Source organism: Doryrhamphus excisus, linkage group LG16 (genome assembly GCF_037039965.1).
Source record: "Doryrhamphus excisus strain RoL-2023G ecotype Guam linkage group LG16, RoL_Dexc_Guam_v1.1, whole genome shotgun sequence".
Classification (NCBI taxonomy): Eukaryota; Metazoa; Chordata; class Actinopteri; order Syngnathiformes; family Syngnathidae; genus Doryrhamphus; species Doryrhamphus excisus.
In genome coordinates, this window is record NC_136372.1 from 4,200,397 (window position 1) to 4,226,278 (window position 25,882).

General features: G+C 40.5%; 1 protein-coding gene across 3 annotated transcripts in view; it reads right to left on the reverse strand.

The window, feature by feature from the left end:
- Nucleotides 1–25,882, reverse strand: part of galr2b (galanin receptor 2b) — a 126,341-nt gene that overhangs the window by 34,296 nt on the left and 66,163 nt on the right. For 2 of the 3 annotated variants that reach the window (XM_078797467.1, XM_078797469.1), the window contains exons 1-2: nucleotides 5,343–5,432; nucleotides 4,280–4,362 (exon numbers count right to left, since the gene is read on the reverse strand). The gene's annotated coding sequence lies outside the window, so the exon portion shown is untranslated. Of the gene's footprint in view, nucleotides 1–4,279; nucleotides 4,363–5,342; nucleotides 5,433–12,812; nucleotides 12,998–24,570; nucleotides 24,637–25,882 lie in introns of those variants that run through there. The other variant, XM_078797466.1, reaches the window with a different exon arrangement.

The following is a 25,882-nucleotide window of genomic DNA, read 5'->3' on the forward strand; positions in this document are numbered from 1 at the left end:
AAATTGACTTTTTAAAGATGTTAATAGATGATAAAGATACGTACGGCTTGTTTGAGTACAAAATGTGGCAAAAATCCATCATCTGCCTCACTTGTTTGATTCAGCTTCAAATCAAAAATCAAATCAGGCTATCCATCAGTCAGCTACATTGTGGGAGTTTGATCAACAATGTTACGTAGTCGGACTTATATAGTTATCTATTACATGGGACAAGTTCAGAGTTAAAATATGTACAAAGTATTTTGGAGAAAGGCACGGACAAACACAGCTCATTAGCATTTAAAGCTGCACACACACACACCAAACGCTGTGTTCCCAGGGCTTGATCTAATGGTCTAAATTCGAGAAACCAGGCTGGATTTAGGACGACACACTTCCAATACACAATTCTTGGAGCTCTGACACTGATTTAAAATTGGTAAAAATCACTATATATGGGACTTTTACCAATTAAAATGTTAATAGATGAACCATATTCCCTATGTTGTCTGCAAAAAATGGATAAAGCACAACATATAAAATAATGCCCCTTTGGACAAATTAGTGTAACTATAGTCTGCGAGTAGGTCCCAGTATGCCATCCCTATTGATGATACAAGACAAATCATTCCTTTTTGTTGGATCAATGTGAACCACCAGTTCGGCTCGTGTCGCAGAAGAACAACAGCAACCCTGGAGAACATCAGGAGCTGCAGTGTGAAAGCTTTTGTAAGAATCAAACTATTATTTGGTCAATAGCCAAAGGGCTGGAAGAGAACAAAAAGTAAAGGCAAGACAAGGCAGCCAAGCACGGTTGTCTCAAATATCAATAAGACATTATAGTGTTGTCAGGGGGTTTGCATTGGTAAACTAAAAAAAAAAATAAAGTCCATGTGAGAAGAACAATGCAAGTGTGGAAGTTTATACTGAAAACCTGGAGGCAACCTAAAAACAGCAGTGCCTGAAAATGTCACACTAAACGACTAATATAAAATGTCTCTAAGTTTAAATTCTGAGAGCTTCTAATCTAAAATACATACAAAAATATTAGTGGAAAGCAGCTAAGGAAAAATATGCTGCTAGCATAATACTTCATCATTTGTACTAATAACTCATTCCCAAAATATACAAGAATATAAAAAGTGACTTAAACATTGCACGTCCAGCGAATAAAGGAGGCAGTTTAACCCTGTTACAGATTATTTATGTAGCCATTATTTAAAAATGTTTTGAAAACTGAACAAATTAGAGGTCATCCAGTGTGAAAATGTCTCCTAGTTTAAATTACGAGAGCTTCTAATCTAAAATACATACAAAAATATTGTGAAAACTGAAGCAGCGAGGGAAAAATATGATGCTAGCATAGCATAATTTGTACTAATAACTTATTCCCAAAATATAAGATGAACACAAGAGAATTGAATATAGGACTTTAAGTAGAAAAAGTGACTTAAACATTGCACGTCCAGCGAATAAAGGAGGCAGTTTAACCCTGTTACAGATTATTTATGTAGCCATTATTTAAAAATGTTTTGAAAACTGAACAAATTAGAGGTCGTCCAGTGTGAAAATGTCTCTTAGTTTAAATTACGAGAGCTTCAAATCTAAAATACATACAAAAATATTGTGAAAACTGAAGCAGCTAGGGAAAAATATGATGCTAGCATCGCATAATACTTCATAATTTGTACTAATAACCTGTTGCCAAAATATACAAGAACAACACAAGAAGATGAATACAGGACTTTAAGTGGAAAAAGTGACTTAAACATTGCATGTACAGCTAATAAAGGAGGCAGTTTAACCCTGTTACAGATTATTTATGTAACCTTTATTTAAAAATGTTTTGAAAACTGAACAAATTGGAAGTCGTGCAGTGTGAAAATGTCTTTAAATTACAAGAGTTTTATCAAGCCTCTAATCTAAAATACATACAAAAATATTGTGTAAACTAAAGCAGCTCGGGAAAAATATGATGCTAGTATCGCATAATTTGTACTAATAACTTATTCCCAAAATATACAAGAAGAACAAAAGAGGATTAATATACAACTTTAAGTGGAAAAAGTGACTTAAACATTGCATGTACAGCTAATAAAGAGGCAGTTTAACCCTGTTACAGATTATTTATGTAGCCATTATTTAAAAGTATTTTGAAAACTGAACAAATTGGAAGTCGTCCAGTGTGAAATGTGACGGAATCTAGCCGTTTCATCCCAAATAGTAAGAAAAGTCAACTCACTGAATTGTAATTTGGCATATTTTCCTTGACGTGTTTGTAAGTAGCGTTTGCGACTATAAGCCATTTACCAAAACACACCTCGACTTGAACCTCCGCCATTATGCGGGATCCTGGCAGCGTGTAAATGTTGTCATCAGGGGGGCTTAGCGCTTGCTGGTGATTTGTATGAAAGAGACGAGTATTTTCCTCTGTCGACTTGCCGGGGAAATCTTTGCCCCGGAGGTTAATGAAGTGTGAAGTGTGAAAACTTCCAGAGATGGGATGAGTTAAACAGTGTCCTCAGACGTTAGCGGCGCCACTGTCTACATGTATTTGTGGGTGTCGGTGCTTTATAAGACTTAAATCTGGGGAACAAGACCCCCGCGGGCCATCTGCTGCCACCGCTGGGGCACAACGCCATCTCCTGTGTTCCGGTCGGCCCACGTTAATGGAAAGTGTAATAACAGCTTAGCAACAATTCGGATTGAATTCATGGAATTTACTCACACTTGTTTGCCTGTTCAGTGTTTACCACAATAAAAAGTACTGTCAAATTGGCGGTAGATAAACTAAAAGTGTATTTACTTAAGTTGTTTCTTGAAGAATGAGATAAAGCATTTAATTCAAGACTAAATTAGTCCTAGTTTGGTTAGTTTTGACAGTCAAGTTCACTTCAGATCTCCACAAAGTGAAGTATCGAGTATCCACCTCTGCACTGCAGTGCAATGCAGGTCTGAAAGCCGTAAAAACCCCTCCACAATGCAACCCAACCCCTGATCAGCGACAAAGTGAAGCTTGGACACACTCCTTTAGAATGTATAATTATTTTATTAATGTGAAACCATTTTAAAGCTATAAAAACATGTTTTGTGTTACCATTGTTTAGACTTGTGGAGTAACATTGTCGGGTAGCAACTGCTGTTGTGTAATCTGCTGATGACATCATAGACCGGTGACAAAGCTGATTTTCAGTTCCTATTTTTATATAGTAGCAAGATGCTAATAAGGATGGTTTTTATTCAATTGTATTATTGAATTTAAAATTAAATGTAAATACATTTAAATATAATTATTTAAATTTACTAGATTTTTTTTATTAAATTTTTTTTTTATTTTAGCTTTGTAACATCACAACTTTATTTCTGTCCAGAATATGGTCGCAAAACATTAACCAATAAAACAATTATATAATGTAAGTGTTAATATGTAATATCATGCTTCCTTATAATTTGAAATAAAAGAAAGTGACACTACAGGTTTGGGAATATGATTGTTATCAGTTAAGTCGTCGTAATCACTTTAAAAAAATGTCCTTTTCTATGACGTTAATTGCTCCGCAGATGAAATTCAACTAGTGATGCGCAAGAAAATTCTTAATAGATTGACAGAAGCTCTCCAGTCAGTCGGTGGCGCTGACACTTTGACCTCCATAATGGTTACAATGCCCGCCTTGGGGAGACTCGACTAATAGACATTTTTGGCTGCAATTAAAAACGGCTCTGACAAGAGCTCCAAGGCGAGCGTGCCCGAGACCCAGCCTTTCACAATTAAAACGCTATTGCAAATGTTCTTAACACATCAAGGCCAAGACCTCACATCTCACCATTACATGCACATTATTTAATCCCCGGGCGCTCTCTGCTAACTACTGACATATACACGTTCTGTCATGGAGCTCAGCGACAGCACCAGAAGCTCCACTCCAGGTCCACTTTTTCATTTAATGGCCCTGGGGGGTGGGGGGCGGGGTGGAAGAGAAGGTTCAACTGGGCCTGAAATGTTCTAAATAAATAAAAAGCGCTCTGCAGAGGGGCATGTTAGCGGCTGTGGCGCGATCGATCACATTAGAACCGAGGAGGTGGTTGAGATGTGACAGCCCAGAAACATTTCAATAGTGACGCCGCCGCCTTGGCTGAGAGCTTCAGTTAGAAAGTACACAACACACACACACACACACACACACACATGCAAGGCTCGTATCAGTGCTGTAAATAGGTGTGATTAGTCATAAATGAGCTTATTGTGCACAGACTGGAAGCAAATTAGAGGTGATAGCGGGCGACAATCAATGCTGTTTACCTCTCGGAGGTGTGAGCACATCCATCAGTGACAAAGACGACGACCGGGGGAGTCTGACTCCATATCGACGGTCTGAGGAGGACCTGTGGAGGGAAAATTTTTTAACACATATAGCATTTATTTATCTGATATTGACCAGGAAGTAAGCCTTTCAAAATAAGTGATTACAAGAAGGGAAAAATAACTACAACAGCAACTAAAGCAGATATTTAGCTAGTTTAGACAAAAAAAAACATGCATTCACCTTACCAATGGCGCTGATTTAAGTTCCAGACACAAAAAAAGCTAACAAAAATATAAAATCATAATAATATATACATACAGGAAGTATTTCTTTCTCATAAATCACATAATTAAAACATAGATTAAACTAAATGTCACTAGACTTTTTATTGAACTGAACATTAGACTTCAGACTGGCTTGGCAACAGGAAGTAGGCTTCTCAAACACCCACTGTTAGCCACCCATTCCCTTAGCCTAGTTAGCATTAGCTAAACTTATGAAAGCAAGTGCTAGCTTCCCATAAGCCCAGCATGCAGTTCACCAGCTTCTCTTTGTTATAAATCAAATAATTAAAATAGATTAAGCAAAATGTCACCAGGCTGAACATTGTAGTTTTAGGCCTTGTTCAACTGAACATAAGAGACTACAGACTGGCTTGGCAACAGGAAGTAGGCTTCTCAAACACCCACTGTTAGCCACCCATTACCTTAGCCTAGTTAGCATTAGCTAAACTTGTGAAAGGAAGTGCTAGCTTCTCTTTCTCATAAATCAAATAATTAAACATAGATTAAGCAAAATGTCACCAGGCTGAACATTGTAGTTTTAGGCCTTGTTCAACTGAACATAGTAAGAGACTACAGACTGGCTTGGTAACAGGAAGTAGGCCTCTATTAGCCACCCATTAGCTTAACCCAGTTAGTATTAGCTTAACTTGTGAAAGGTTCCTTAGAATAGTTCTTGAATAGAAAATAACCTCACTTTGAGATATTCAAGAAGCTTATATGCGCTTTATTAGCAACAGCATGCATTTGTAAAATGTTTTTAATTGACTCAACTCACTTTTTGCGCCAAAACGTTGGGCTCCATGGATCTTCACCTTGACATACTGCCAAACAGGAAGTGAAGGCATCCATTGCATTTTATAGCAAGGGGGGGAGTTTGGACTGTACCATGTATAACCACACCTTGAATTTATACAACAATACAACAAAACAAAAAACAATACATAAATAGCAATACTATTAGCATGCTATAAGGCTGGGGAAGTCATGTTATCTGACTTTTTTTATGAGAGAAGAGGAAAGTGAATTAAAAAAACACTTGGTTTGTTCCATCAATTTAGTCACTAGGAATTGTTGGTCAGGGCTTACCTAAACAAGGAAGGAAGGAAAGACTGGTCAAATCCCTCACATGAAACAAATGTAGCTAGCATTATGCTAGCGATTATGCTAGGATTAAAAGTATCAAACCATGTGTCAGGTGCATGTTAAATGCAAAAAGCAGTTAGCTTCCCATTAGCCTAGCATAGCCTTGCCCTTTGTGTTAAGCTCAATTTGCTAGCGCTGTTACAAATATGTGCCATTTTTATTAGGTAGTTATTTCTTTTATTATTATTGTTTTTTTTTACATATTTTGAAGAAAGGAAATATTTACCAGGAATTCTGATCAAAATTATCATAATAAATTATTTTTAAAATGAATTAATACATTGTAAAAACGAAATCCCTTTTAAGCAAACCAATGTATGAATCATTTTGGCTTTAGCTAATTTATGTCAGTATATTGGAACAAATTTATTAGATTTATTTTAACTTGGACATAGATCAAACACTTACTACTAAGCATCCATTCAAATGTATCTGCATTATTCCCATATTGCGAATTTTTCTGGGAATTTCCACTCTTTGGTACGGGGGAAAAAAAAAGAGGAATCATTTCCTCCAGATAAACAGACAAGAATGTCTTAATTGACTTGTTTTTAAATGACGTTATTCTGGAAACTCTCCCAATTAACATGTTAATTAACATAGCCGCCACCAATTAAGGGTTAAGGCTTTATTATGAATTAGCATAAATTAGCTTGCCGTCTTTGGAGTCTTGTGTGTATCAGTTGATCAATCCATATTGTCCCACTTGAGAGAACTATCCCAGATGAATAAAAGTGTAATTTCCAATTAGGGAGTTTTCAATAAAGTGACCACACTCAGCGTCGTTTCTGACTTTTAAAGCCTCGCTCACACATCTTAAAGCGCAAATTAATGAACGGAACACGAGAAGGAGGAAATGATTCCTCTTGAGTTCTCTTGGGCAGATAATGATTCTCATCTTTATCAGCGGTTCATCTTCTAAGGTCAAGTGAAAGTGAAAGGGATGCAAACCCCCAGTGTTTCCAATTAAGATGAGAGGGAGAGAGAGAGAGAGAGCGAGAGAAAGCAAAGCGAGCCGCGTTTAACACAGCTGCTTTCTGGCCCCTGAAGTATCCGCGGGCGATAGAAAACAAGGCGATTAAATTATGACACCTCGGAATCATAATGGACTAACCACTGAAAGTGAGATTCTGCAAGAGGATTACCGCCAGTGTGCACATTAGCACCTTTGCAAGTGAACAATTGTGCTTTTTTTTTTTTCCTACCGTACACAAACTACTTTAATAAAACACAAATTAACAATAGGAGCTTGTAAGCAGCAATTAATTAGTAACGCACATACTTTTTAGCATTGAAAATAGCTATCAGTACTTACATCAATTTTCGACATCATCTTAAAGCCGGGGTACTTTTCCACTGATTCTGACTGTCCTTGAATGTGGCAAAAGTCCTGACCATGTGTGTGTGTGTGTGTACAGAGAAGACAGTTGAGTTTGCTGATGTTGTTTTGGCGTGGTTCAGCTGACAGTAGCCTGGTTTGTTGTTGCAATAAAGAGATTTCTTATCGTCAAACTTATTTTTGAGTTATAAAAAAAATAGTAGAGTTGCCAAATGATTCAAAATTTTAGTCAAATTAATCAATTAATCACGATTATTCACCAATTAGCAATCACCGATTATTTTCCGAGCAAACTTTAATGCATCAAATTGCACTTCCCCCGTAAGAGTTATGTTAGTGAGTTCGAAGAATATTCACTTACTGTTTTTATCTGTCTTTCGGTTTATTTTGACCACACATACACACATAGTTATGACATTATATGATTTTCAGAGTGTCCCTGAATGCATCTTGTGGCCGTCTCGTGACAAGAGGAGGCCTATATATACGAGTTTTGCGAGTTGTCGATCCATATATGGTGTTGAACTGTTGTAGTAAAGTTGTAAAAGACTGTTATGATGTTGTGATGTGTTAATTACGCTAAACATTTTAACGTAATTGATGAAATAAATAAGTTACCGCCATTAACGCAATATTTTTGACCTAAATAAATATTAATTAATAAATCGTGCTGTTGTTTCATGGTTGATTATGCTGTATTATTCGTCAATTGTTGACACTTTTCTGAACCCTGTCCTGAATCCAGAGGAACTGGGCCTTTCAGCCATTTATCCATTTGCTAGCAGGTAGCGGTTGTTAAAACTTTGCTAAGCTAAGCTCAGAAGAAACTAGTTGTAGCACACATGTTTCATTTTATTTGCTGGCTTAATATGAAATGACTGAGAATATTTACTTATAATTTCTTACATTTCCTCGTGTACCCCTGCCTGGGTGGGAATCACTGCTCATTTATAGCAACACACAAGCATACGTCTTATTTAAGTCTTATTTATGTAGGAAATAGCTTATTTACTGTTATGTCTACAACTGTATATTAAGTAATACAAGTGCAAAAGTGACTATAGGGGTGTTATTTAATCTCTAGAGGGCTCGAATAATGTTAAAAAATGTATTTAGAAGATCATAAACAGGTTTTATATGCCTTGACCAGGAAAATATTCCATTCATAAATAACAAATCCGACTTAGCGGGAATTCATTTAGCAGGGGTCTGCAATCAATTAACTGTGATAAAGGAGGGATTGAAAACTGAGGTTTCACTGTATTTAAAAAAAAAAAATTCCACCCCATGCCGCACTTTGAACATCCCTATCCGTTCAGCGACAATTCCAACTTTTTTCCCCACTGCAAAAACTTCCCACTAGTGGCAATAACAAAGCACATTATGTCTATTTCACTGACAGAATCCATTCATCTCTAATTGGTTTAGTGCTCTAAAGAGTCAGTTTTGCTCCAAACAAACAATATGGCAGACAAGGCCGTGCACAAAAAAGCAATCCCTTTGCTGCGGCGGTCCAACAGATGGATGATTTCTCCCGAGTGGAGCTGAGCCGCATTGATTCGGCGACACCGGGTAGATGTCACACGCGCACTCAACACCGCTCAATGACTTTGCCATCCCATTCCCATTTAAATTGCCTCTATGCTTCCTGCGCTGACACCTGTTTAAATCAATGCCTTCCTCGGCGGGTCATGGGTGGAATGCGGTGGAGGCGCGCGGCCGACGCTTCCTCAAATCCACTAAAATCAACACAATAATTGAAATATTTTCAAGCTGATTACGCCAAAGCCCCGGGACCGGTGGGTTTGATAGAAGTACGCTCCCTAGTTGCCAGGGGGAGTAAATCATCTTGCATTATTTGATTTCGCTTACTGATATGAAACCGCTAGTCCCTCCATTAAATGTCTGGCAGTGCAACACCTTGGGGAGGCACGAACGAGGGAGAGAGTGCCGACATAAAATAGTCGGTGGCAACCTTTAAAATAGCATCCCTAACTTCCCCTCTCGGCGGGGCCTCGGCACAAATCTATCTGTTTGTTCCTGAGCAAATAAACAAAGCTCAGCCTCTGCTCTCATTGAAGGAAAACAGAAAAGACAGCAGAATATACCGCACGCCTCGCCTTTCTCAGCTCTATTTGGCCGGCCCGACGGCCCCAGAGATAATAGTCAGTCAAATACAATAGCTATGACTGAATAACACACTGTCACAGGAGGTGCATCGACTTGACTTCCGCTGAAGCGCCGCAATTTACCCAATGTCTTTGGAGCGGCCATGAGGAAAAAAAAAAAAAGACTTCACTATAACAACACAATCATCTTCCCTTTGGTCTTGAAATGAGTGCAACACTACAAACGGGGGTGGGTGGCCTATGTTTATTTACACAAATATATGTGTTTGTTTATGACTCACAGCCCCCCCCCCAAAAAAAACAGATATGGGGGATCAGATTTCGGATCAACATTTGCAATAAAAGTGGCCAGATTCAGAGACAGAACGCTTAAACTGCAATTGTTAACTCGCAACAAAGGAAGCTAACAAGCTAACAGACAAGGGGTGGACGGCTTATGTTTATTTACACAAATATCTGTGTCTGTTTATGATTTGGGGGATCAGATTTCAGATCAACATTTGCAATAAAAGTGGCCAGATTCAGCGACAGAACACTTAAACTGCAATTGTTAACTTGCGACAAAGGAAGCTAACAAGCTAACGGTCAAGGGGTGGACGGGCCTATGTTTATTTACACAAATATCAGTGTCTGTTTATGACTCACAGCCCCCCCCCAAAAATAGATTTGGGGGATCAGATTTCGGATCAACATTTGTAATAAAAGTGGCCAGATTCAGCGACAGAACACTTAGACTGCAATTGTTAACTCGCGACAAAGGAAGCTAACAAGCTAACGGACAAGGGGTGGACGGGCCTATGTTTATTTACACAAATATCTGTGTCTGTTTATGATCCCACAGCCCCCCCCCCAAAAAATAGATTTGGGGGATCAGATTTCGGATCAACATTTGTAATAAAAGTGGCCAGATTCAGCGACAGAACACTTAGACTGCAATTGTTAACTCGCGACAAAGGAAGCTAACAAGCTAACGGACAAGGGGTGGACGGGCCTATGTTTATTTACACAAATATATGTGTCTGTTTATGACTCACAGCCCCCCCCCAAAAAAAATACATTTGGGGGATCAGATTTCGGATCAACATTTGTAATAAAAGTGGCCAGATTCAGCGACAGAACACTTAGACTGCAATTGTTAACTCGCGACAAAGGAAGCTAACAAGCTAACGGACAAGGGGTGGACGGGCCTATGTTTATTTACACAAATATATGTGTCTGTTTATGACTCACAGCCCCCCCCCCAAAAAAAATACATTTGGGGGATCAGATTTCGGATCAACATTTGTAATAAAAGTGGCCAGATTCAGCTCCAGAACACTTAGACTGCAATTGTTAACTCGCGACAAAGGAAGCTAACAAGCTAACGGACAAGGGGTGGACGGCCTATGTTTATTTACACAAATATCTATGTCTGTTTATGACTCACAGACCCCCCTTTTTAGCATACATAAGGGGACCTATTGTTATACATGACATAGTTTACATATAAGGAAATCCGCCCTCTGTGATGTCACAAAGGAACAGTTTTACCACGCCTTTTCAAACCCAGCATTTTGAGCCATCACAAACTTCTTTCAGGGTTCACTTCTAAATGCGCAAACCTCATTACCTGAAACTTTGGCATTGTTTAACATGAGAATACAACATTCTATTTATATTTATCGGTCCGGAAAGTAGAAAAAGCATAATAGACGCCACCTTTAACAACCTGGCCAAGGCTAAAAAGCCAAAGAAAAAGCAAACTGTTAGCACTTGTGCTTTGATGTTAGAGCGTTTAGTATAAAAATCCATCAGGATAGATACATCATCAACTGGAGTTCCACGGTAGCGCTGCAATTTACAGAGTGTCTTTGAAGTGACAATAAAACCATCACCCTCTCTCCTGCGTTTTCTCTCTTAGCAGGCTGATTACAACCGGACCCGGTCTACTCCTCCCATTTAATATTAATACTGCATTGAGGAGGATTTTCTCCAAAGACTTGTCAGACATTGAAGGGGCCGCTCCAGCCGGCCTTGTCAAATGAGATCAGCGCTCGCCATAATGGTGAGGTCAAGTGGAGGGGGCAGCCTCTCTACTCCATAACACTGCCGACAAAGCGTGGGGGCTGTATTATTATGTCTCGTGTATAAAAGTATGTAGCCATGCAAGTTCACACTCAACTGCATTCAACGCTTCAGTCCAAGGTGTGTGTTAAAATCATTCTAAAAAAAAAAAAAAAAAGGTTGGTGGTAATCCTCCAAATGGGCTGCCAGTTAAAATAATCTACTTATGCAACATTAGATTCAATCTTTTCTCATGCAGAAGCCATTGAACAAACTGCTTTGACCTCAGTTATGAGATGATTCCGTCACCGGGAACAAGCTGGATAATGGAAGAGCCAGGGATGCTAAATAAAGCAAACTAGTGCAGAACTTGTTGGGGGGGGGGGGGGGGGGGGGGCATAAATCCATGTGCAATCTGTGTTTTAGGTCAGTGAAAGTTGATTTGTAGGAAAAGTCCAGTATTTTTCCTTATGTAGGCCATGTTGGAACTGTTGTGCTTATTATTAACATAAACATGAATGAAAACAAAAAAAGTCAGGCCAAGTAAAAAAAAAAGGGGGGGGGGTCCTAAAGACAAAACCCCCAAATTACAAATTACTCATAAAAACAAGACATCGGCCATTTTGGTTTGAACCAGATATTTGGGCCAAAACCAGGGTTAAAAAAAGGGATCTTAAAGACAAAACACCCCCCCCCCCCACTTAAAAAAAAGCCCCTGCCACTTGGTTCACATATCACCATCTATCATGACAGGATATACAAAGTACTCATGATGGCATAAAAACTAGACATCGGCCATTTTGGTTTGAACCAGATATTTGGGGCCAAAACCAGGGTTAAAAAAAGGGGGGATCTCAAAGACAAACTCCCCCAAACTCACACTAGGTTCACATTTCACCATCTATCATGACAGGATATACAAAGTACTCATGATGGCATAAAAACTAGACATCGGCCATTTTGGTTTGAACCAGATATTTGGGCCAAAACCAGGGTTAAAAAAAGGGGGGGGGGTCTCAAAGACAACCCCCCCCAAACTCACACTAGGTTCACATATCACCATCTATCATGACAGGATATACAAAGTACTCATGATGGCATAAAAACTAGACATCGGCCATTTTGGTTTGAACCAGATATTTGGGCCAAAACCAGGGTTAAAAAAAGGGGATCTCAAAGACAACCCCCCCCCCCCACATAAAAAAGCCCCTGCCACTAGGTTCACATATCACCATCTATCATGACAGGATATACAAAGTACTCATGATGGCATAAAAACTAGACATCGGCCATTTTGGTTTGAACCAGATATTTGGGCCAAAACCAGGGTTAAAAAAAAAAAAGGGATCTCAAAGACAACCCCCCCCCCCCCCCCCACATAAAAAAGCCCCTGCCACTAGGTTCACATATCACCATCTATCATGACAGGATATACAAAGTACATCAGCCATTTTGGTTTGAACCAGACATTGAACCAGACAGTTTGTATTTTGACCCCCCCGTCCTTGCGATTTGAACCAAATGAGCCCAAATCAAAATCATCGATACTACAAAGATTAACAATGACAGATTGTGAAGTATTTCAGCTTACCTCATAGAATGTGGGCGGGGCAACGGTACAATCAGTTTGATGTTTCGCCACAAACTTGTAAACGTGAAGAAGTCGACTCCACCAAGTCAGATCTTCATTATACTTGGTGTGTATGATGAAGATGGTACCCTGCGGCTATGCATCGGTCACTTCTTGATTTAGTTAGAGCGCCACCCAGTGGCAACCTGAAATGACAAAAAAATGGACGTTGAACCCCTTTCTTTGGTGTTTTTGTTGTGAATTTTAGGCTGCACGATGGACAAGTGGTTAGTGCAGTGGCCTCACAGCTAGGAAACCCGAGTTCAATTCCATCTCTGTGTGGAGTTTGTATGTTCTCCGGTCTCCAAAAACATGCTAGGTTAATTAGCGACTCCAAATTGTCCATAAGTATGAATGTGACTGTGAATGGTTGTTTGTCTATATGTGCCCTGTGATTGGCTGGCGACCAGTCCAGGGTGTACAGCTGGGATAGGTTCCAGCACCCCTGTGACCCTTGTGAGTATAAGCGGTAGAAAATGAATAAAGGTGTATTTTTAAGCGTTTATGGCATACTGTGGAAAAACTAATTCTGTTGCACCATTGACTATTAATCACCTTTATGATGATCCTTTTGTCTTAATTTTTCTTTCCTATTCGGGTGTTTCTCCTCCAAAAGCTTGGTCGTGTCTAAAATGACCTTCCAGTTTGGTGCTATAGCGCCACCTGTAGCCTTGCTATGCATGTGACGGCCTGTTAATAGCTTTGCATGGAGAGTTTTGTTTTCTTTTTAAAAGTACCCATGTACACATGGTCCTAAGTGGCCTAAGTACAGTGTAAAGTCGCCTCATTAGCGGTCCGTCAGGCACCGCCTGGGTCGATGGAGCGGGGGCCCCCGCTCGTGTTTAATTACCGAGCGGCACGTTTTCTCCGAGTCCGAGTTGTCTTCAAACTGTTTAACTGCTTTATTCAGCTGTGCGGGGGCCATCTGGTCCTGTTAAGTCTCCTCTAAAAGCCGCGGCCTGACAAGCAAGAGATATGTCAATTCAGTCGTCAACACAAAGCAACATCTGCCATGCCCGGAGCCCACCATTGTGTGGCCATTTAATCTGCCCCCACTGCACCCCGTCCACCCCACACAACAGCTCCCCGGTATTATGTTTTGCTACTCAATTAGCATTATCATCCCGCTGAAATCGAAGCCAATTTACCTTTAATGACACGATTGTTAGATGAGTGACAGCAGCCGTCACCGCTGCTATTCCGCTAGACAAACGCCGAGGCCGCCCTTGCCCCCACACACCCCGACTTCACCCCTTAGTCGCCGACATTGTTTCCTCTGCTTTGCCAGAGTCAGTGTGCTGGAAAATTGAGTCCAGATTCATTAGGTTTCCAGTGTGGCGCTGGAGTCGGTTAAATTGATACATTTCCTAACAAAATTGAAGTGCTTTTGTGGCGCCCGCGGATGGCTGGTGACCCCGCTCGGCCCGGCGAGCCGCCCGAGCGCGCTGATGGATCCATTAGACCGCTTAGACTGCTTATTCCTCCCTCTCCATCTCTGACTGACACTGTAAATCTGAACCAATTTCAGACTCTAATCACCATTACAAACCGCTTCCACTGTCCATTTGTTACTCCACTATTCCAATGCGCCACCTAGATGGGTTTGGGAGGACCTGTTTAGAGGGGGCCCCTCTGCTTTCCCCCCGTGGTTAAATGGCTCATGACTGGACCCGTTTCTAGTTTGAAAGTGTGTGTATGTGTGTATGTTGGGTGGATGGGTGTGACAGTGAAAACAAAAGGGGGGGCTTGAATAATTTGCAAAAGATAGAGCCGAATTGGGGAAAAAGTGGTAGATAAATGAATAAATAGCAAGAAAGTGTGACATTCTCGGAGATGACAGCCGGCTGAGGTTCGAGGGGCGTCCCTTTTGAATAACAATCACCGTTACCCCCCTCCGAAAAACATTTCCTCATCCACTTTTTTTTTGTGTGTGTGCCCGGCTTTTATCTGCCTAGTCAACCGTGTGGCACGAATGAGGCGGCTGGAGGATATTATTTCCCCGTTGGCCTCCGTCATATAACTGCTTAATATGCACTCTTATAATTTAAGAAAAACTTAAATTAGGACCTGAATATACTTTGTATTATCTGTCTAACCTTCAACTTTGCTCATTCGACTTTGGTGACACATATAACAGGTGAAAATACTCCCCAAAAAAAAAAAAGTGTTAAGAGTAAAAGTAAAGCCGGGCATGTATTATTCATTACCTTTAAATCATAGCCGTTCAATTGAGGGGGCTTTACGTGGAGTTCAACCGTCAGTCGCTACATCTAATTAACTACTGCACCTCATATCCTCAGAGTGCACCGCAAACTCATTTTAATTGATATTGAGATGTTTATGCCCTCGGAAAGTAATTAAGATTTTCAATTAATCCCGTCTTATTTCTGGACATCTTGCTTGGCTCTGTCCTTGAGCGTCCAGCGATGTATTCCCCGAAACGTTTTTTTTTTTTTTTTCGAACGCAATTAGTCGGCGGGCCGATCGCAGCCCCGCCGTTGACCCCCCCCCCCCCCCCCCCCCCCAGCCGAGGTGGTGTCATCGTTGAAATGAAGGGCAATAAAATCCCAATTAAGTCACACTTGAAAAAAAAAACAAAACATGAAAATAAACTGCTTTTAACTTATCAATACTTATTGCAATCAATTAAAAGAGGCTTTTCCCAGAAAGTTATTCCCCCTTTGGGATCGGGGGCGCAATTATAGCCCTTATATATAAGCCATTAACAATGACCCTTCACCTCCCCAATGACCGTCTTTGAATCCATTTGCTAGCTTCGGTTGTAAACCAGTGGTACAATATGCTAGATTTAGAAGATATAATGCCAATTATTATGTTAATATCCTGATAAAAATTGGCAGAACAGTTGAACAATGGGAAGAATTGACATTCTATATCTTAAGGAAGTTCTTTGCGGATCTTTAAAATGCAAAAAGGAGAAATGGGAGTCAGTGATTAACGTAAAACAGGCTGTCAAACGTTTAAGACCACATCCTTTAGAAGCCAAAATTCTTGTCAAAAATGTGGATTCAATGTCAATGTCAGGTATTCACATTAGCCACGTATACATGGACCCAAATATTCCAATTGCATTCGGTTTATTTGCTCAAACGGGAAGAATCTAAACTTTGTATACACCTCATTCCGAAAGAAAAGTGCCAATCCGAATGAATATATAATCGGATTCCCAAGGGTGGAATATTCCTTTCCCCAATCCGATTAAGGTATCTTGTACCCACTCAAACTTCTTTGTTGTGTTTTTCTTCTTCTGTTGTTTATTGGCGGTTGGCAAGCAGCTTTCGTGTGCATTAGCGCCATCTGTGGAACAGAATCTAAACCCTTCTATACGCCATTCAAGTCCAGTTTTATTAAAAAAGAAAATATATATCTGTATAAAACATGTCCCGAGTTTAATTATAAAATATTAGCAAGATTTAAGAGTTATTCCAACAAGTGAAAGAAAAACTCTGGGAAGTTGGTATCACGTTGATGTTTATGTTTTACTGCGTATGCTCCCATTGACTATTCTGTTTGATTATAGCGGCGCATGTCAACAGGAGATTGGAAAATCCTTTCCATGGATACCATTGTTTTCGGAAAGGTCATTCGGAAAGATTCCATTCGGAAAGAGAAAAACTCCTCATGTAAACGTGGCTATTGTCATTTCAAACTTCTTCAGAGATCCCTGAGGGATTTAGAACAAAAAAGTCAAGTGGTAGAGTCCCAAAAAAATGTCACAGGCCCTGAGCCGCAGGATCCGATTGGCTGTCCGTTAAGACACCGGACTGTCTTCGACCAAAGTTACGTTTGGTAATGGTACCCATTGCAGTCCAATAACGAAAATGTAAACGTAACCTTGACGGTCCTGATGGCGTTCAACATTACTGACATGACAATGGAGCACAATGGAGAGTGCGACATCGGGATCCTTCAATGGAACAATGGAGTTTCAGGTTGTGCAGGGGCGTCAAACGGTAGATGGCTACGGGGAGATGTTGCAGGGGGGGCATCCTTCATGACTGAAAGCCCTTGTCTGTGGGGTAATGACTGGATTTTTAGACAAGGTCGCAGTTCACAATGCCCACCTGACTAAGAACTTCTTCCAAAGGAATAACATTAATAACATTGATCTAAACAGGAATAACATTGATCTAAATCCAATTGGAGATGGATGGTTCTCCAGTTTCCCACTGACATTGGAATCAAACTAATTGGGATGCTAGGTTAAATAGCGACTCTAAATTGTCCATAGGTATGAATGTGAGTGTGAATGGTTGTTTGTCTATATGTGCCCTGTGATTGGCTGGCCACCAGTCCAGGAGTTTTCGATTAGGAGTGGAGACAAAAGAGCTAAACGATGCAGCTAAAACATCCAACCCGCCATTGTGCCCCCCAAAACTGTATACATCCAATATGACAATATGACTGTCCAAAGCTCCATTGTCCGTCCCCGGAATAAACCATTTCTTGTTGCTGCCCTTGCAGTGCTCTTTGCTCACACATGCAGTCACCTGCCCATCGAGGCAACAAAAGGCCTGCTTGGGGATTATGGTGACATAATCTTAGCACTGGTCTGTGAGTCAGGGGGGGACTGAATGGGTTTGAACCCGCTATGCCACACGAAGATAACATTTGTCACCGGCGGCCTATTCATAGATTAGTGGACTGTCGCCTTTTTCTCACAATGAGAAATGGCTTGGCACCGCCGCATGTTTATTTCCAAGGATGACGGGGCGAGCATCTTGTTCTTTCCTTGAGAGCGTGTCGCTCGGCCGCCTCTGATGTCGCCAAGTGTGTGACGACTGTCAGCACGGGGGGATTACTGTCGCATCCTGCTGCTGCTTAGTGGGTCTCATGCAAGGCGATCCCACGGAAATAAGCACAATGACCACAACAGCACAATGCGGTTAGACCTTGTTTTCTTTGGATCTGGTGACCATTTCTTTGATTTTTTGAACTGGAATTCAAAATAATACATCAAAACATGGACCGTAACGTTTGCTCAGAAACGGTTAAGGGTGTGGCCTGTGACCCGAGAGCCCCAACTGGAATAAGGGTTACAAGCGCCCTGAACTGTGACTAAAAGACTGCAGATTCCAGTCAACCAACTGGAATAGGGATATACGTATGTAGGTGCCGGAATCACTCCCATGCACTATAACCGAAAGATACTTTGTTTGACAGAAGATCAACAGGTTCGAGTCCTCAAACTGTCATCAGGAAGAAGTAAATGAATGTCAGCAATGGTTTCAGGTACAACTCCTTTCTCAGATCCCATTGGGAATAGTCGTATGGGAAGCCCTGCCCCTGCCTACGTTGTGACTTAAGGATTCTCTCTTTGACTCCCCCATTGGGAATAGTGGTATGATCCAGTTGTATTGCCACCAAAGTGTTCTGACCCCCCCCCCCCCCTCCCCCATAAAGCAGGGACCAATAGTTTTGAGTACCCCAAATGGTCACATGGGCAAGGGCAGCTAGACTACCCCAGCAATAGCCCCTTAACCTTGGAATCCCATTGGGAATAAAAGTATGGTGCCCTTGTATTGTGTCCGAAAGACTGGCTAGTTCAATTGCCCCAAATGTCCCCGACCCCCCGACCAGTTAAGAGTTAGACCCCCCACCCCCACAACTGGCATTGAGATACAGGTAAGTGGATTGAGTTAGTAGCAGCCACCCACTGAATTATTCCCATATGTTTGAGTTCCTTAACAAAGGATAGTGATATGGTCTGCCTGTATTGCAAACAAGGAGGTTTGAGTCCCTCAACTGAGCTATGTACCCTAACCTGCGCCCTCCCAATTTCTATTTCAAGCCGCTTCATCAGCATCAGTCCGACTTGACTGAAGTTGACAGCAATGTAGGTTCCATTCTCGACATGATCTGACCCCTCTGCAGTGATTCTGGGACTCTCCGGGGGTTAATCGCCACCCATACCGTGACATTTCGCCCAAGCTACAAACGTCCGCCACGACAATGGACCCTAATTGACTTTCTATTAGCGCTGCTTCCTTGTTTGACACATGGGAGAATGTGAGTGGACTGCATGTCAGAAAGCGTGTAAAGCTGCAGTAAAAAAAAAAAAAAAAGGTTGCAGTCATCTCTGGTGTTCTGCTTGAGGTCGGGGTGAGACGCGTTAATTTTTATTTTTTTTTCTTTGAAATCTTTGGAATTGGGTTCCAATTTTAGAGCTAATAATTGGAGTATGTTATAAGGCGTCTGTTTATAACTTAAATTGTAAATAGTATTGTTCACAATATTGATATAGCAGCAATAACATATTTCGTTGTGACTTTTCCAGGGTCAAAAATATGGTTTCTTCCATGACAAAAAAGCACCATAAATACCTCCCGGAAAGTGTCAATCAAAACTTGGTATTATGATTATTTCTGCACATTGAAGCCCCAAAACAAGCCAATAAGTAACTCATTTAAATTTCATTCCGATGAGAAGATTCAAAGATGTTTCACGATTACCTTAAACGTGCATGCTGCATTATTTCAAGCACGCTTCACAGGATCCTTAATCAACCCGAGCGGTCGCCGCATTTAGCATTTATAGAGAATGTTTGCATCTTACGAAAAAAAAAAAAAAAAAAAGCTAGGACGTGAAAATGAGATGTGACATTTTTATTTTGTGTGTGGCGACCAAAATAAAGGCGGTGTCTGTCACGCCGTTAAATTGTCTTTCCCTGTTTGACATGTGGCCTCCTGACTGGTTAGCACATGTACGGACCGGAGACGAGTGGCTAAAACACACAGTGAATCATATGTGACAGTGACTTCTCGCCCTATAATTGATCCACATTAAGGCGACAAGGGCGCGGCCGGCGACTGCGACGAGGAGGCGCCGCATCATGGAGGCAGCCATGGGACTATTTTCTTGCACTGGGAAGATTACATCTTCAATTTTTACCTGGGGTGTGTAGACCTCAGCGGGCCCGGGCAGATATCGCTCCTATAAGTGGGGGCCTTACTTATTGCTCTTTCAAGTGCTGGATCTATCCGCTCGCTCTAATTAAATTGAGCTTCTTTTTTTTTTTAATCTGATTCTTCTAATCCAGAGTGGAGTGTGTTGGGACTTTGGATGATGTGATTTGAAAGGGAATACTCTTGATTCTCTCAAACGCCGTTATCTCCTCTCTACTATTGAAATAAATGTGAAAATGAGGTTTGTGTACTTAAGCACCTTCGCATTCGCTCGACCCGAAGATCTTTGGGCTTCCAAGAAGATAGAAGAGGTTGTAATAGAAAGTAAAAATCCCTAATCAGCATTTCAGATCTTTTTTTTTTTTTTTAAACTGAAATGGAATTTATAGAAGGAGGACTTAACCCGTGACCGCAGCGCAGTTCGGATCATTTTATTGATTTTTCCGCTGAGCAAACATCGTCTTATCTTACATTGTGTGTGCAGATAAAAAAAAAAAAAAAAATGAAAAATTGAAATTTCCAGCTTTCATTTGTACGCAATCACGAGTGACCAGTGTCCAGGGCAAATAAATTAAAAATCATCTGGATAAAAGTTAAGACCCCTACCCCCAGTGAAGCACCATATAACCCTCTCTGCTGTGGGAGTTCACCCCATGGTGGAACTCTTTGACTCCTGGAGAGCTGTACACAAAAGTGTAAAAACTAGGGCTGTCAATCGATATGGATGGATATTTAGTCGTGATTAATCAATTTTTTTAGCCATAGTTAACTCATAATTAAAGGCAGGCAGAAAGAAGATCTTCTCTATAATAGGTGTATCTTTGAAATATCATTTTAAATCACTTTAAAGCTGAACTTATCATCCAAAGTACACACTTTTGTCAATTTAAGCTCAATAATTGTTTCAGTGGGGATGCACGGTGGACGAGTGGTTAGCACCCAGGCCTCACAGCTAGGGGACCTTAGTTCGATTCCACCCTCGGCCATCTCTGTGTGGAGTTTGCATGTTCTCCTCCCACATTCCAAAAACATGCTAGGCTAATTAGCGACTGCAAATTGTCCATAGGTATGAATGTGAGTGTGAATGGTTGTTGTCTATATGTGCCCTGTGATTGGCTGGCCACCAGTCCAGGGTGTACCCCGCCTCTCGCCCAAAGACAGCTGGGATAGGCTCCAGCATCCCCGCCACCCTCGTGAGGATAAGCGGTAGAAAATGAATGAATGAATGGTCAGAGCACTTGTTCTAGATATTTACCCTGCCCGGTACATTGCGCCATCATGATAGGTGTTAGCATTGCTAGCATGCTAATGTTAGCATACAAACATTCTTTGTGATTTTCATGGGTAGACACATATATAAACACCACTATCATGCTAATAACATAGTAGCATAGTAACAGTTTTAGCCATTTCCGCCTCTCGCCCGAAGACGGCTGGGATAGGCTCCAGCACCCCTGCGACCCTCGTGAGGATAAATGGTAAAAAATGAATGAATGAATGAATGAATGGTCAGAGCACTTGTTCGAGATATTTACCCTGCCCGGTCATGATGCTAGGTGTTAGCATTGCTAGCATGCTAATGTTAGCATACGAACATTCTTTGTGGGTTTCATGGGAAGACACATATATAAACACCACTATCATGCTCGGGGGTTAGCATTGCGAGCATGTCAACATTAGCATAGTAACAGTTTTAGCCATTTTCGCTTCTGGCCCGAAGACAGCTGGGATAGGCTCCAGCACCCCTGCGACCCCGGTAGAAAATGAATGAATTGTTTCCGCTTGTGGCTCTCATACACAACATGGTGGCACAAAATCTAGCACACATGTTTATGGGACTGAGAACCACATGTCAAATTGGTTAAAAACATGGCTGCCATGTGGATGGGACTGATGATCTAATTGACTATAAATTAATGATTATTTGTCTAATGATTATAAAACTTTGGGGATATCTGTATTACATGATATGCTAGCATGTCTTCCAAATTATTTGGACTACAACCCATTGGGAGAGATAGAGATAATGCTTGTTCTATTTCATTTTCGTTATGATTAGTCTTATCACTGTTGCGCTCCTGGCTGCTCTGTTTAACCCCCCCCCCAAAAAAAAACCCTGCACCCACAGCCAAGCATGCTTGTTTGTCAGCAATTAAATCCATTTTACCTGCTCGAAACCACACAATCAAGCCATCTCGTCAACAAACCGAGCCAAAGTACGCTGCCTGGTGGCAATAATGTTCAACTAATGTCAGCCAAGTGCTCCTGTGAGCAAATTACCAGGGAAAGAAAAAAATAAAAAACCACAAACTTAAATGGTAGATAATCAGTGAAAATGATGAGAATGGGGCGAAAAAACGTCTCAAGACGTGGGAGGAATTTCTTGCTGCTGTGTGAGTGAAAAGGCTGAAACAATGAATATATTTTAGGCAATTACCTCCGAGAGCAGAGTTCCATAATTTAGGTCTGCCAAGATAAAAGTAATCCACAACAGAAACTAAAGAGCTGATCTCATAATGGATATTTTAATCAAGTCCCTGGAAAAAGAAAGAAGAGCCTATTAAATTCCAATTTTAATTTATGAATAAAGAAGTGATTTGGCGGAGGAGGCGGCGGCGAAAATTACCGTAAGCCTCCCGCAAGATGTTGTACTGGATTACACATTAAACTTAAATAACTTTGTAAGTGCAGTGCTTGTTTTTGAAATGTTCCTTTATGGAAAAAAAAAATTGACCCATTGGAAAATGAAGTGGAAGCAAGGAACGCCGCTTCTCTTCATCAATATTTCATAGAGGCTTTAGGGACTCGATAAATTCATAGCATGTGCTGTCGCTATGGTAACAATATACTCGGTGTATTTACATGTGTCCCTCGTGGGAACGTGCAGGGTTACCATCCCCGCTAGGAATACAAACAGTCAACTCCCACTGTGGAATATTCTCCTCTGCAAACTTTAACTGCACTGAGACATGAGCACGTCCTCCGAGTGGAAGGCAGCGTTTACCTTGGCACTATTTAACGCCCGTGATTGCATCTATTTAGGCCTATTACTTCACAAATGACCACTTAAAGTGTGGCGTGTAAACAAACAGCAGCAGGAGGGAATGCTCTTGGCCACAGAGCAGCCTCGCGGCATGGGAGCTCTCCATGGTGACGGGATGTGATCACAGACACCCACCCACCCCCTCCGCCCACAGGAGAGCTCTCATTCATATGCCTTTTTCCACCCCACCCCATCATCCCCCAAGGTCAATCTTAAGCAATTCCAATAAAAATAATACTTTTTCTGGCCATTTATAACATATTTGCATATATAAAGTGATTCATCTTTCGAGAAGAAGTGGGAAAAATGATCATATGACTTTTTCTTTGGATCCCAGGCAGGAACCAAATTTGGAATTTTCTTGAGCTGAAGACCCTGTTATCACAAATAAGGGTCTGTATTTCAGTAAAAACTACAATGGCCCCCAATAGAGGACTTTACAGGGGCACCTACTGACTAGAGATGACCTTAGTGACCTTTTAAAAAAAACGGTGTTCCCGCCATGGAGCCAAATATAAATAGTTGCAAGTGGGTGAGAAACACTGACAACGTCAGGAAAAAAGTTGTAGCAAACAAGGGTCTTAATAATAAACCTAAAAGTTAAATGTTAATTTTTCCCTCTCATTTGTCTTTTATATGCATTTTCCATAGAAATGCATGTAAATATTTGGGGGAAATAATCGATTTTGGTTGATTTTTGACGGACAGATTCATTGGCCATCCTACTTTCTTCATATGACTGAACGTGTTTGCGTAAGCTAACGTTTCTACTTCTAAACAGCTGCAGAAAAATTTGTGACAATGGGCACAGATGCCCCCCCCCACTGTGTTACCTGTGCTATTATTTTTCCCACCAATACATGTGCATACATACAGGTGTTGTTATTAATACTAGATATTAATACTAGAAATTCCTCACACAGTTTAATGCGCTGTACAAAACACACAATATATATGCCGAATCACGACCAAATTCGGTACACCCATTGACGAGACTGACAAACACGTGTGTATAAAATGTGGGCATGGTCGGTTGAAAAACATGGCCGCCATCCAGTAAAAGGTACTTCACAGGGGCACCTAACTAATTAATAAAACTAAACATAATATATAAATATATTATATTTATATATTATATATTTATATATATTTATATTATATATATATATATAATTTATGTACATATATATATATATATTATAAATGGAGGACATGCATACATGTGACATGGATATTATAATAATTGGAAAAATGGTCAATGACTTAGTTTATTAGTTATTTTTATTAGTTATTTTTATACATTATAATATATTTATATATATATATATATTATAATACATTTATATATATAAAATTATATATAAATATATATATTATATATATAATATACATATCAGATATAAGATTTGCCTTTAATGTATAAAAAATGTATGCAATATGTAATGTATAAAAAATGAAAAAATAACTACAAATAATAAAATTAAATACAAATATATATATAAATTACATATGAATATATATAATATAAATATAATGTATAAAAAATAAATAAACTAATAAAAATAACTAATTAAGTTACTAAGTCATTGACCATTTGTCCAATTATTATAATAGCCATGTCACATGTATTCTTGCACGTACGTCCTCCAAATCATTATGACCCCAACCCATAGGGGCCACCACAAATGTCATTTAGGATGCCCAAGATAAACACTCAGTTAGATAAAGCACTTCCAAGCACTCTACTCACCTGCAAGCACCCATGGGAGTCGCGTGCTTTAGGTTGTGTGATACCTTCTGCCGAGCTGACAGATTTCTAAAGCAGAAAGAAAAAAAAGGAATATATAACGCATGTATCTTATACATAAACACAGCAGTAACAAAGAACTTAAAGGGGGGGATATGATGTTTGTGTGTCTATAAAAGACCACAAGGGAATCGAAGTAAAAGAGCCGATGACAGCCAGGAAAGGAAGTATTGAGGTTACGGCGAATTAAATGAGCTCATCTTTGAGATACGACTGTGTATATGGAGAGAATAGCCATATTAACATCCTGTCCTCGTGGCCGTGTCAAAGCCATATCCCGCCATGATTGGGTCGGGATGAGGGAGAAGAGAAAAGACAGAAGAAAAAAACAAAAAAAAAAAAAAAAAGGGGAGAAGCTCATTGCTTCCACATCACCATCACATCACATCGGCATATGCGGCTCACTGCTCCCCCACTTTTGGCCAAAATTGAAGAGCCCGCACGCAGCCAAAATAAATAGATGGTTGAATAGCAGCGGCCCCCGCCAGTGAACCTTCTATCAGTGGGAATCTAACAGCCGTGCCGTCGGAGGAATTTCAGTTTAGCTTCCGATTACGGCATGTCCCGGCATTTGATTCCCTACATCTCTATGCTCCATAGCCTTCAAACACTTCTGGGTAACTGCCTATTATCCAACAGTTCCACTCGGCTGACCCTGCCAATAAAACTTTTCATATCCTTATAAATGAACTCAATTGCCGCGTTCTAAACATTTACACCGCGCTAACAGATCATCTCCACACCTCGGAATGGGCTAAATTCCCTTTTCCGTATGAATATATAGCGGGAGATTAGAGCCATGATAGCTTTTCAGATTGCCGCGCTCGGCCAAATTAGTTTAGCCGGCGTTTACAGACCAAATTGGAGCCATTAAATAGCGGATTGAATTGATGGCACATTCATTGTCTCTCCAACAGTATCAGTGTAAAATCAATTAGCCGTCACTTTCCCGTTCTCAATAAGGTCTGATTGTCGGCTGCGGGTGAATAAAGAAGACCCTGACAGACCCTTGGAGCAGAACGCAGCGTGAAAACACAATCGGCTGCTGTAGGAGAATGTGATCTGTAATTGTGGAGAATAAAAAGGTATGATTGTCATCAAAAGGACATTTTGCATAGGATGGGTCATTAGTTCAAAAATGTACCAAATCTTTTTGGGAGAGAATCGGACTCAAATGATGATTATTGAATCTTTATTATTCGTTCAGAAAGGTCCATTAGCGGCCATCTTTGTCCTCTCGGTGTCATCTGCTCTA